The sequence below is a fragment of the Oncorhynchus mykiss genome, chromosome 23 (assembly GCF_057628025.1).
Source record: "Oncorhynchus mykiss isolate SJ-2025 chromosome 23, ASM5762802v1, whole genome shotgun sequence".
Classification (NCBI taxonomy): domain Eukaryota; kingdom Metazoa; phylum Chordata; class Actinopteri; order Salmoniformes; family Salmonidae; genus Oncorhynchus; species Oncorhynchus mykiss.
In genome coordinates, this window is record NC_143044.1 from 25,999,818 (window position 1) to 26,012,125 (window position 12,308).

General features: G+C 41.9%; 1 protein-coding gene across 7 annotated transcripts in view; it reads right to left on the minus strand.

The window, feature by feature from the left end:
• LOC110502653 (leucine zipper putative tumor suppressor 2 homolog) overlaps positions 1–12,308 on the minus strand; it is a 100,358-nt gene that overhangs the window by 19,660 nt on the left and 68,390 nt on the right. The window contains exon 1 of one of the 7 annotated variants that reach the window (XM_036960330.2): positions 10,752–11,027. The exons of the other annotated variants lie outside the window; for them this stretch is intronic. The gene's annotated coding sequence lies outside the window, so the exon portion shown is untranslated. Of the gene's footprint in view, positions 1–10,751; positions 11,028–12,308 lie in introns of those variants that run through there. 7 annotated transcript variants of the gene reach the window in all.

The window sequence follows — 12,308 nt, forward strand, 5'->3', positions numbered from 1 at the left end:
CCTAGTTATACTGAATGAAGAACCAGTAATGAACCTAATAATTACAGTCAGTAACAACTGACTATTTGCACATCACCTGTAAGTACTGGATAACTAGGAGAAAAAGACCCAAAAGGTATGTTTGTGGTTGGTCTACATACAGTCTAAGTAGGTCTATGATGTCTTTTCTCAGATCAAATCAAAAGCATTTCTATAAAGGTTCAGGTGAAATGGCCTTGAATACTTAATACATAAGTTGTGCTTCTTACCCTCTAATACTTGTAGTTCTAAAGTAACAAATAATTGTTTATACATAACAACCAGGAAAATGTGTTACCCTTAATATTGTTATTTAGCTGCTAGATACTAACTATGAATGGGCTATTACTGTATTGTTACCCTGTCGTTATTTGCCTGTTAATTCACTGTGATTACCCCTTATTTCAGCACTGTAAACCAACGTGCTACATGAGTTTGTTTGGTGGTGCAACTCTATTCCCCATCTTTGAAGACCTTCTCTCATCTGACATATGACTGAGGAGATGGAACAGAGGAATTAGGTTCCAGATACCTCTGTCTTTCTAATATCTAGTTGATGAGACTGAGGGGTAGTGTTGTGACAGAGGATCTTTACCTCTACCCTGATAGGATCCGTGACTGGAATGGGATCCGTGACTGGGAAGTATAATCCCGTTATAAGTAGGTTTGATCCAGTCTGTTAGTAAGGCCAGGGTTGCCACGGGGAGGAAAGGATTATTCCGGATATCTGATATCTGGAATCTAACAGAATCTTTGTAGAGTTTCGGAATGTCTACGTTGCTCCAGACAGAGAAAGAAAGAGGTGCAGCAGAGATACCAAATATATTGGGAATAAGGACACTTCAGACTTACTCCTGTTTGCTTAGTGTTTGGTGTGCACACAGATACTGAGCAGGATCGGTGAAGGGGGTAATTTTGTGTTCAAGCATTCTCATTTTGACGCCAAATCCACCACTGGTGTGCATGGCCATAAAGCTCTCTTTTCATGTCATCTGACCAAAGCACCGGTTCCAGATCCAAGTACCAAAGTCGTTTAGCAAACTCCAGGCATTTACATTGGTTGGATGACATCAAAATAGAGCTCTTTGTTCATGCACACCAGTGGTGTGTTAGGCATCGAAATGAGAATGCATGAGCAGAAAAGAACCCTATACCTACTGTAAAACATGGTGGTGGATCTTTGATGTTATGGTGCTAATTTGCTTCCACTGGTCCTGGGCTACTTGTTAAGGTCAGAACCCCACATTTCATTGTGCCAATCAAGATATTTTAAAATGTAAGAAATAATAGTATCTCTGTAACTGCCTTAGTGATCAAATTCTCTCAGTTATGCAAGCACACCACCTGTGCCATTAAGGTCCAGACCTTTTGTCAGAGGCCGCATTACAGGTTACAATGACAGCCTTTCAGTTGCAAAAAAAATATCAGACTTTGCATGTGGAAATGTTGTATAATGTACCATTAACACAAAAACAATGTTTTAAGTGAGAATTAGGCATTGGTCTGAAGTTGAAAAAATTAAGAAAGTTTACATCAGATGAGCACCACAATACCTACAGTACTTCCCCCAGGCTCTATCAAGGTTTTCCAGCACACAGCTTTGACCTACTACAGTAGCTATGTTGGTCTATTGTACTTCAAACAATGTGTAGGTAGCTTGCTTAGGTTTCAAACTTTCTCAAAGAAGCTAATTCATACTCTTCAGAAGGTTAATGGACTTTACAGTGTCCTGCTATTAATATAATGTATATTTTTAATTATTTTAATTTCACTTTTATTTAACCAGGTAGGCCAGTTGAGAACAAGTTATCATTTACAACTGCAACCTGGCCAAGATAAAGTGCGACAAAAACAACAACACAGAGTTACACATAATCAAACGTTTACCCAGCTAGCTAGCTACATGTCTTAACAAAATACTCCACCATGCAAGTAACGGTAGCTAACGACTTTAGTACATTGCGCTGTTCCGTACATTTGACCTTATTTTAGCGCCCCAAAAACGTAATACTTCAAGGTCAACTGTAATATTAATACCATTGTAAAGCACCATTTCTTCCCTTTCCAGCAAAATCAATGACGAGACCTTCATACTGCCCATCTCTGCATGATTGAAGAAGGCAATGGAGCTCCGTCGGATCTTTAAAAAAATGGCGAGTGGGGAAGCGAAAGCTTCCCATCATAGTGATAGGGGGAGCTATGTTGTGTGGGGAAACTGCTTTTCCCCCCGATTTGTCCAACTTATCACCTCTAAAATGTAAATAAAACACTTTGAAGAGTTTATATAATGTCTCATCACATACCAGTTGAAGGTTTGTGTCAATTTGCATAGGGTTTTTAGGGCGGCGCTAAACTTATCTTCACAATTAAACTGTGGCTGTCACGGTTTTTGCGAGTCATTACTTTTTTTGGTTACTACATGATTCCATATGTGTTATTTCATAGTTTTGATGTCTTCACTATTCTACTATGTATAAAATAGTAAAAATAAAGAAAAACCCTTAAATGAGTACCGTAGGTGTGTCCAAACATTTGATTGGTACTGTATATGGTGACTGTTTAGTGACAATAAGGGGTTAAATACATGTTAAAAAAACAACAAATGTTTCCTGACCTCTCAGATATTGGACAGAAATCAGAACAAACATTTAGATTTTTTGTTGTGACTATCTGTTGTTCCATGTAGTGAATCTCTTATTTAATGCGTTATGGGCTAATAGCAAATATATGAGCTAATAGCAAATCATTTTTTTATACACATTTTTATACTTCAAGGGGTCTTAAAATTCAAAATGAAATTGCATGATTCTAGGTATGACCTTCTTAAAACAATTCCATATAGGTTAGTACCCCCCCAGCTTAGACTCTTATGGGTTAAATTGTGAGCCAACATGTTTCCAACATTTTTTTTCTCTCTTGTCTCTCTGCAAGCAGACATATAGTGAACAATATGTTGGAAAATCTAATCGCAATAAAATTGCAGCATCGAATAGCAATACATATAGAATCATAGAGAATTGCAATAGACATATCGTATTACAAATCAAATCAAAGTTTATTTGTCACGTGCGCCAAATACAACAGTGAAATGCTTACTTACAGGCTCTAACCAACAGTGCAAAAAAGGTATTAGGTGAACAATAGGTAAGTCAATTAATAAAAACAACAGTAAAAAGACTGAAAAATAACAGTAGTGAGGCTATATACAGTAGCAAGGCTATAACAGCAGCGAGGCTATATACAGACACCGGTTAGTCAGGCTTATTGAAGTACTATGTACATGTAGATATGGTTAAAGTGACTATGCATATATGATGAACAGAGAGTAGCAGTAGTGTAAAAGAGGGGTTGGTGGGTGGTGGGACACAATGCAGATAGCCCAGTTAGCCAATGTGCGGGGGGCACTGGTTGTTCGGGCCAATTGAGGTAGTATGTACATGAATGTATAGTTAAAATGACTATGCATATATGATAAACAGAGAGTATCAGCAGTGTAAATGAGGGGTTGGGGGGGGGACAACACACAACGCAAATAGTCAGGATAGCCATTTGATTACATGTTCAGGAGTCTTATGGCTTGGGGGTAAAAACTGTTGAGAATACTTTTTGTCCTAGACTTGGCACTCCGGTACCGCTTGCCATGCGGTAGTAGAGAGAACAGTCTATGACTGGGGTGGCTGGGGTCTTTGACAATTTTCCGGGCCTTCCTCTGACACCGCCTGGTGTAGAGGTCCTGGATGGCAGGTAGCTTAGCCCCAGTGATGTACTGGGCCGTACGCACTACCCTCTGTAGTGCCTTGCGGTCAGAGGCCGAGCAGTTGCCGTACCAGGCAGTTATGCTCTCGATGGTGCAGCTGTAGAACCTTTTGAGGATCTGAGGACCCATGCAAAATCTTTTTAGTTTCCTGAGGGGGAATAGGCTTTGTCATGCCCCCTTCACAACTGTCTTGGTGTGTTTGGACCATTCTAGTTTGTTGGTGATGTGAACACCAAATAACTTGAAGCTCTCAACCTGCTCCACTACAGCCCTGTCGATGAGAATGGGGGCGTGCTCAGTCATCCTTTTCCTGTAGTCCACAATCATCTCCTCAGTCTTGGTTACGTTGAGGGATAGTATTGACACCTACTGTAAGTATCGCGATCATATCATATTGTGAGGTCACTGGCAAAGAGGTGGGGCTTTAGGAGGGATTGAAAGATAGTGATGGAATCCAAGTCACTGATGGAATAAGTTCCAGAGCCTAGGAGCAACCCTGGAGAAGGCCCTGTCGCCAAAGTTCTGGAGCTTCTACCTGGGGATGACAAGGTGGCCTGCTGTGGTCGAACAGAGTGCGTGTGTGGGATGATGGAGGAGAAGAAGGTTTGAGAGGTAAGAGGGGGGTGCAAGGTGATGAAGGGCTTTGTAGGTCATGCCTAAAAATATGAACAGTGATATTCAGTGATGTGTTGGGTTGGATTTGCACCAAACATAACACTTTGTATTCAGGACATAAAGTTAATTTATTTTCCAATTGTTTTGCAGTTTTACTTTAGTGCTCTTTACAAAACAGGATGCATGTTTAGGAATATTTTTATTCTCTACAGGCTTCCTTCTTTTCACTCTGTCATTTAGGTTAGTATTGTGGAGTAACTATAATGTTGTTGATCCATCCTCAGTTTTCTCCTATCACAGCCATTAAACTCTGTAGCTGTTTTAAAGTCACCATTGGCCTCATGGTGAAATCCCTGAGCGGTTTCCTTCCTCTCCGGCAACTGAGTTAGGAAGGATGCCTGTATCTTTGTAGTGACTGGGTGTATGATACACCATCCAAAGTCACCATCGCATGGCAAGCGGTACCGGAGTGCCAAGTCTAGGACAAAGTTTCATTTTTTATTATTTTGTAAAAATGTCTAAAAACATCATTCTACATTATGGGGATTGTGTGAAGGCCAGTGACACAAAATCTGAATTTAATCCATTTTAAATTCAGGAATGTGGAAAAAGTCAATAGGTATGAATACTTTCTGAAGGCACTGTAAAACATAGTTTTAGTTTTTAATTGCCCTTACATTCCTACACAGTGACTGTCTGTCTGATGTCTCTGTCACCTTCCCTCACATGGCTTGAAGACCTGTAGCGTGTGTGTGTGTGTGTCCATTTCTTACTAACCACTATGGCTGCCAGTCGGCTTCTGTGTTAGCCAATTTTTCCTTGTTTAGTTTGGGAAGTACCTAGCTGCCACCAGGTACTGACCCACTTCATTAAAGCAGGATTTCTATGCTGTAACACAGAATACATGCACGTGCACATGAACATGCACATGCACACACACAGATCAAACACAGCTAGAGACTGGCAACAAAAGCCAGTTTCGTTTTTTTTATTTTATGGCCAACTGGTTGCTATTGCAGACTTCAGCTGCTCTCTCTGTTTGGATTGGTTGCCATGGCACCAGAGAGGCCTACATGTTTCATGCCCGGGGTGGAACGAGATAGAGAGAGGGAGGGTGGGAATAAGTGAATGAAGAAAGGAAAAGGAGAAAAACAAAAGAAAGAAAGAATGAAAGAAGATACCGGGAATAGGTAAAATAATAAAAAGAGAGAAAGAGAGAGTGAATGAGTGAGTCGGGGTGTGAGTCAGTGTCTGTTTGTGTATCAGTCTGACAGGGGGAGGTTGGCTCCTTAGCATCTCAAAGCATCTGGGCTCCATTATGGCCAGACTGTAGAGAGGGCTGAAGACTGAATCACACACGCATGCACACAGGAACACACACAGCAGGTAGAGTTCACTGTATGGGCATAACAGGAGTGTTAAGATGCTACCAAAGTTACACAGTGAGACAATGGTGGTTGTATGCAGCATTGGTCATCATAGTCACAACAGGGTTTGATTAATCAGGTCTTGGCTGGTCATTATAATCGCTACAGGGTTTGATTAATCAGGTATTGGCTGGTCATTATAATCGCTACAGGGATTGATTAATCAGGTATTGGCTACAATCCCTGCTTAATAACGCCCTGTGTTAAACAGTTTAGAGAATCATACACTGCCAGAAACATACAGGTAGGAAGGAAGGAAGAATTAAAGAGTAACAGAGTAGGAGAAGAACAATGCCAGGAGAGGAGAAATATAGAGTGTGAAAACTTGAGCGAGAGAAAAGAGAAAGAGAGAGGGAGGTGCTCCATCAGAAGCCTTGTTTATTTAAAAACATCCATACAATATCAGACACATATCGCTAACCCTTTTGTCTAATAGCAAAAAATATCAGTACTGGCTCCATATCTTCCCAGTGTAACTCATGCTTACTCTTCTATTCTACTTTATTCTACTCTACTATGATCTATTCAATTATATTCCACTTTATTCTATTCTATTCTATTGTATTTATTCTGTGGGTTAGGGCATATGGTATACAGTAGGAGACAGCTCTGGACAGATGAGGTAAACAGACAGTTGGTCCTCAGTCAGCAGGTCTGGGAATTGGGAGGGAAGGCATTGGAAGTATGTGAGGGGAAATGGCTGAGTTGAATCTTGCTCTCAAAGTCCAGTCGGAAATTTTAGAATTTCCAACCACTAATGGTTATTTAGCGGTGGCCGGTGGTCAGACAGACAGACACTTGCGTGTGTGTGTGTGGGGGGGGGGGGGGGGGGGGGTTGCGGCTCGCGGTCAGACAGGCAGACAGGGATAATGTGAATACCGCTGGTGGTGGTGGTTGTGGGTGTGTGGAGAGACTCGGCACCACTCTGCCAGCCTACTACGGTCCATCAGACACCAGTCCCAAAGCAACCCCTTGACGCCTCCCCTTGTTTAGTTGAATCCAGTGTGTTGGTACTGGTCTGGAACAAAAGCCTTAGCTACACTGTGTTGTTTTGTTGCTGTAAACCAATGGGACAAGTAGCTCACAGTATTGTATTCTGGTTAAGATGATCCCCTTAGGGTCTGTTGTGTTGAGTTTTACAACCAACTCTGACTGCTCTGGCAATAATTGTCGAGGAGCTCAGAAAACTAGAGAGAAAGAAGCAACAAAAAGAGAGGGGGGCAGAAAGAGGATAGGTAAGCCTAGTAATAGCACCCTGTTTCTGGGGAGAGGATAACTACCACACCTAGGCTTCACCAGGAGAAACTAGGTCACACTATCACAGAGCTTCAAAATGTTGTCTGCTTCTGCTCGGCAGTCAAGATTTCAACAAAGCTAAAGTTATGTTAGAGACAGTTGAACTGTCATCCAATTAATCATTAGTAGTTTCCTCGTTGCTGACTTCAAGCAGAATGCATAGTTGGTAGGATTAGACACACACACAGGCACAGACACACACACAAATGAATTCCACACCAGCTGTTACATAAGAAGTGCTGCCTAAGTCCAACTGTGCCAGGCAGTGTGTAATTCAGGATAACTAGAATGTATAATTCAAGATAACTCATCATGGAGAGACAGAGGGCTCTATTTTCAGATGGCGCTAAGGAGACGCAAGTGTCAAACGTACATTCGTTTGCAATTTTGTAATGTAAAAACTGCCAGACTGGCATTTCCCACCCCTTACGCCAGATTCGGCAATTTACCTGTCTGGCAATATTTAAGATTAACATTTTTATTAGAATTTGATTTGAATTATTCACTCTCTTTTTAAGCCTTATTAGTGAATTTAATCTAGCTTATTAACAACGTTTGGCATGTCCATGGCTCAGACATGGCAGACACAATGCAATTTACAGTAGGCCTAGCCCCTATATCAGTTTAGATGCTGTTTAACAATATCTTTCCATATTGAAGCCATGCAATTAGGCTTCTTACAATGTGGACTGTAAATATGTTCAAAATATTTAGCAAAGATGGGATAGGCCTACATACAGTACATTTTGTAATTTAGTTTCTGCAGGCTATTTAAAAAACTAAGCTATAACAGACTAACATTCATATTGGAGTTGATGATTACGCAATATATAACATACCATAAATACACAACTTAAAGCAACCGCATATTTAGCCATAGTGCAAGTACTGATTGACCAGTGAAGGGTCAAGCCTCGACACACTTACAACTTGTTAATTCATCAAAACCCAGCCCTTTAGCTCCACTGCCAGCTACTGTGATCATAATTCCGGCTGTGAAAATAGCAAAAAATATTTTGGACACGCCCGAACCTATAGCGCTACCACCAGCGCTAAGATTTCCCATTGTGTTAGGTTTATTAAAATAGAGCCCAGAGTCTGAGTGAGTAGGGGGAAACCACCTAAGTACAAAAGGGATTATACACGCACACACACACACTCACAGACCCATAGACACACACACACTCACAGACACACACACACACTCACAGACACACAGACACACACACACAGACTCACAGAAACTCACACAGATACTCACACAGACAGACAGACAGACAGACAGACAGACAGACAGACAGACAGACAGACAGACAGACAGACAGACAGACAGACAGACCCACAGACAGACAGACAGACAGACAGACAGACAGACAGACAGACAGACAGACAGACAGACAGACAGTGTTCTGTCACTTTAACTCTAGCTGCCAGAGAGATTGAGAGATGGGGGGATGGATAGAGGGATGGAGGGGGAACAGAGTGGTGTGGAAAACACTGATTCAGCACAGTGAGCTGAGACCAAACCTACTTTAATGAGCTCTCTTGCCCTCTCTTTAAGCTCTTCTTTCTCTCACACACCTCTCTCTACTCCCCTCCCTCCACCCCCCCTCTCACTCAAACCTTATATAAAGGCCTGGCACACGGGTCAACAGAAAGAAGAGAGAGAATCAGAGGGGAGGAGGGAAAATAGGGAATAGGAAAGGAGAAAAGGAGATGTTATGAAGGTTTGGGAAGGACAGAAAAATGCATCATGTTATATGTCACATTTCCGGCTCAGGGACTGGAAACAGCAACTTTTCGGTTACTGGCCCAACACTCTTAACTGCTAGGCTACCTATAGTGTGAGTCAACATTAGGTCAATGTGGAAAGGGTTACGAGACCCGCAGCATGAGACACACATTTACAGTACCTCATCTGTTCCAAAGTATATGAGGTAACCATCCTTTCCACCTCTTCCACTGTTCAGTCTGTCTGTCTGGCTCTCTCTCTCTCTCTCTCTCTCTCTCTCTCTCTCGCTCTCAGATATTCTCGAAACCAATCTTTGTTTCTATCCTGACATGTTGTCATACAAAGTGAAATATGCCATTACCCTTATCACAGTTTAACCAGTCTAGACAATTACAGTGTACATTGTAGAATAATAGTGAAGACATCAAAACTATGAAATGACACATATGGAATCATGTAGTAACCAAAAAAGTGTTACAATTTTTTACTCTTCAAAGTAGCCACCCATTGCCTTGATGACAGCTTTGCACACTCTCGGCATTCTCTAGTGAAGACATAGTTTTGATGTCTTCACTATTACTATCCAATGTAGAAATGAGTAAAAAATAAAGAAAACCCCTTTAATGAGTAGGTGAGCCAACATTTTTACTGGTACTGTATGTCTCAGATAGATCATCAACATAAACGTTGTGGCCAAACAAAAATCGAGAATATGAAGTTGAGCTGAATTTAGATTCCAAACGGAATCACTGTTGTTAGGGTTTGGTTTAACCAGGCTACATGAGATAGCTGCAGTGCATAGAGTCTGTAAACATATGTGCTGACACATCCTGCGTAACAACACTGAGGAAAAATGACAATGTTCCTGTGATGAAGAAACAGCTCATTAAAAAGAGACAACTACACAACAGTAACCACTTCTGTGCTCTACTCTCTCACCAAGACAAACTGTGTGTGTGTGTGTTTGTGTTTGCAACTTGTTGCTCCTCATACATAGTGGTTAGTTTAGTGTGTGTGTGTGTATGTGTACTGTGTGTATTTGTGTACAGACTGAATAACTCCTTTCTCCTGGCAAGCTGTCAGACAGAAGGGTAACAGGTTTTTATCCAAAACCTCAGTAACATAGACCACAGATCAATAATCTACAGCCAATTTCTGAATATCAATTATCCAATAACTACAATTCACAGGCTGCCAAAACCTAATTTCACCCCCAAAAACCATCCTTATCCCAAAGTCCTGAGTCCCATCAACCTAAACTCCCACTTCACCCCTCCTCAAAACTTTGACGCAACCCCCCCACCTTAGCCCTTAAACCACCCCAAACACCCACCCTTGACTTAAGACTCACCCACACATCAGAATATCCAGTTACTATGGAACTGCCCTCAGAAAAAAACCTAGCAACTGCCTGGCGGTCAGTTTAGAGTTGTAGTTATTGTTGTTCTGTCCCGATATTAACTCCAGTATGAACTGATCTGGAGTCAGCCTGTACTGCCAGTAAGCCAGGCTGCATTTAGCTAAAACAGCCTGGCTTACTGTGGCATTTCTAGAGTGGTTTCCTACCCTGTAACGCTCTGTCTTTCTGTTTAGGTAGGCGAGCTTTCATACACACACACTCGTAGTGATTTTCTTATGGTCTATATACCTGGAGTTGGAAAATGTGGGATAGCATTATCACCTCACACCTTCCATTGATGGAACTGCTTTCCCACACCGCCTCGAGGGCCTAAAGTTCCAATTGGTAACTTTGATTGACTAAACAGAGAAAACGTCAAATATTTCCTAAGCATACACTCATGCATGTGAGCACACCCACACCCACACCCACACCCACACACACACACACACACTTCAGAGTAAGTTTGATCATGAACCACGCTGTGGCTTGCTCACACACACTCACCCCAGTGAAACGCCTGCATTGCTGCCTCCACTTGTCTCCGTCTCTCCTGAAGAAAATCACTATGGTCCCAGTTCGTTAACTCAAATCTTCCTCTCTTTCTCTCTGTTTCTCCTCTCTCGTTCTCCTCTAACTTTCCTTTATTCCACAGACCACTGTGAGGAGTTTTAAAAGGAAGCACTCTTTCCTTCTCCCCTTTGATCTCTTCTCCTCTCTTTCCCCCTACTCTGCTTTTCTTCCTTCCCTGCTGTCTGTCTTAGCTCCGCCTCCTTCCCCTCCTCCACTTTTCCCCTCCTCCCTCTGCTCTCTCACTTTGTTTGCTGGCCCCCCCCTACTTCTCACACACACACACTCAGCTTTCCTCCAATTCTCTCCTCGCTTTTTCTTATTCTCTCGCGTTCACAAATATGCGCGCACGCGCACACACACACACACACACACACACACACACACACACACACACACACACACACACACACACACACACACACACACACACACACACACACACACACACACACACACACACACACACACACACACACACACACCACTAGGGTCTGACAACTTGGAAGGAAAATTACTGAGGATAATAGCAGACGATATTGCCACTCCTTTTGCCATATTTTCAATTTAAGCCTACTAGAAAGTAGTTCCGCTACCTAGGAATAGTAAAGCCCCCTTTACTGGCTCAAATAGCCGACCAATCAGCCTGTTATCAACTTTTGGGAAAAATTGTGTTTGACCAGATACAATGCTATTTTACAGTAAACAAATTGACAACAAACTTTCAGCATGCTTATAGGGAAGGACACTCAACAAGCACAGCACTTACACAAATGACTGGCTGAGAGAAATCTATGCTAAAAAGATTGTGGGGACTGTGTTGTTAGACTTCAGTGTGGCTTTTGACACTATCGATCGTTGTCTGCTGCTGGAAAAATGTATGTGTTATGGCTTTACAACCCCTGCTATATTGGATAAAGAGTTACCTGTCTAACAGAACACAGAGGGTGTTCTTTAATGGAAGCCTCTCCAACATAATCCAAGTAGAATCAGGATTTCCCCAGGGCAGCTGTCTTGGCCCCTTACTTTTTCAATCTTTACTAACGACGTGCCACTGGCCTTGAGTAAAGTCAGTGTGTCTATGTATACGGATGACTCAACACTATACATGTCAGCTGCTACAGCGACTGAAATCACTGCAACACTTAACAAAGAGCTGCAGTTAGTTACAAACTAAAAGCATTGTATTTGGGACAAATAATTCACTAAACCCTGAACCTCAACTAAATCTTGTAATAAATAATGTGGAAATTGAGCAAGTTGATGTGACTAAACTGCTTGGAGTAACCCTGGATTGTAAACGGTTATAGTCCAAATATATGGTTACAACAGTAGCTAAGATGGGGAGAAGTCTGTCCATAATAAAGTGCTGCTCTACATTCTTAACATCACTATCAACAAGGCAGGTCCTACAGGCCCTAGTTTTGTCGCACCTGGACTACTGTTCAGTCATGTGGTCAGGTGCCACAAAAAGGGACATAGGAAAATTGCAAT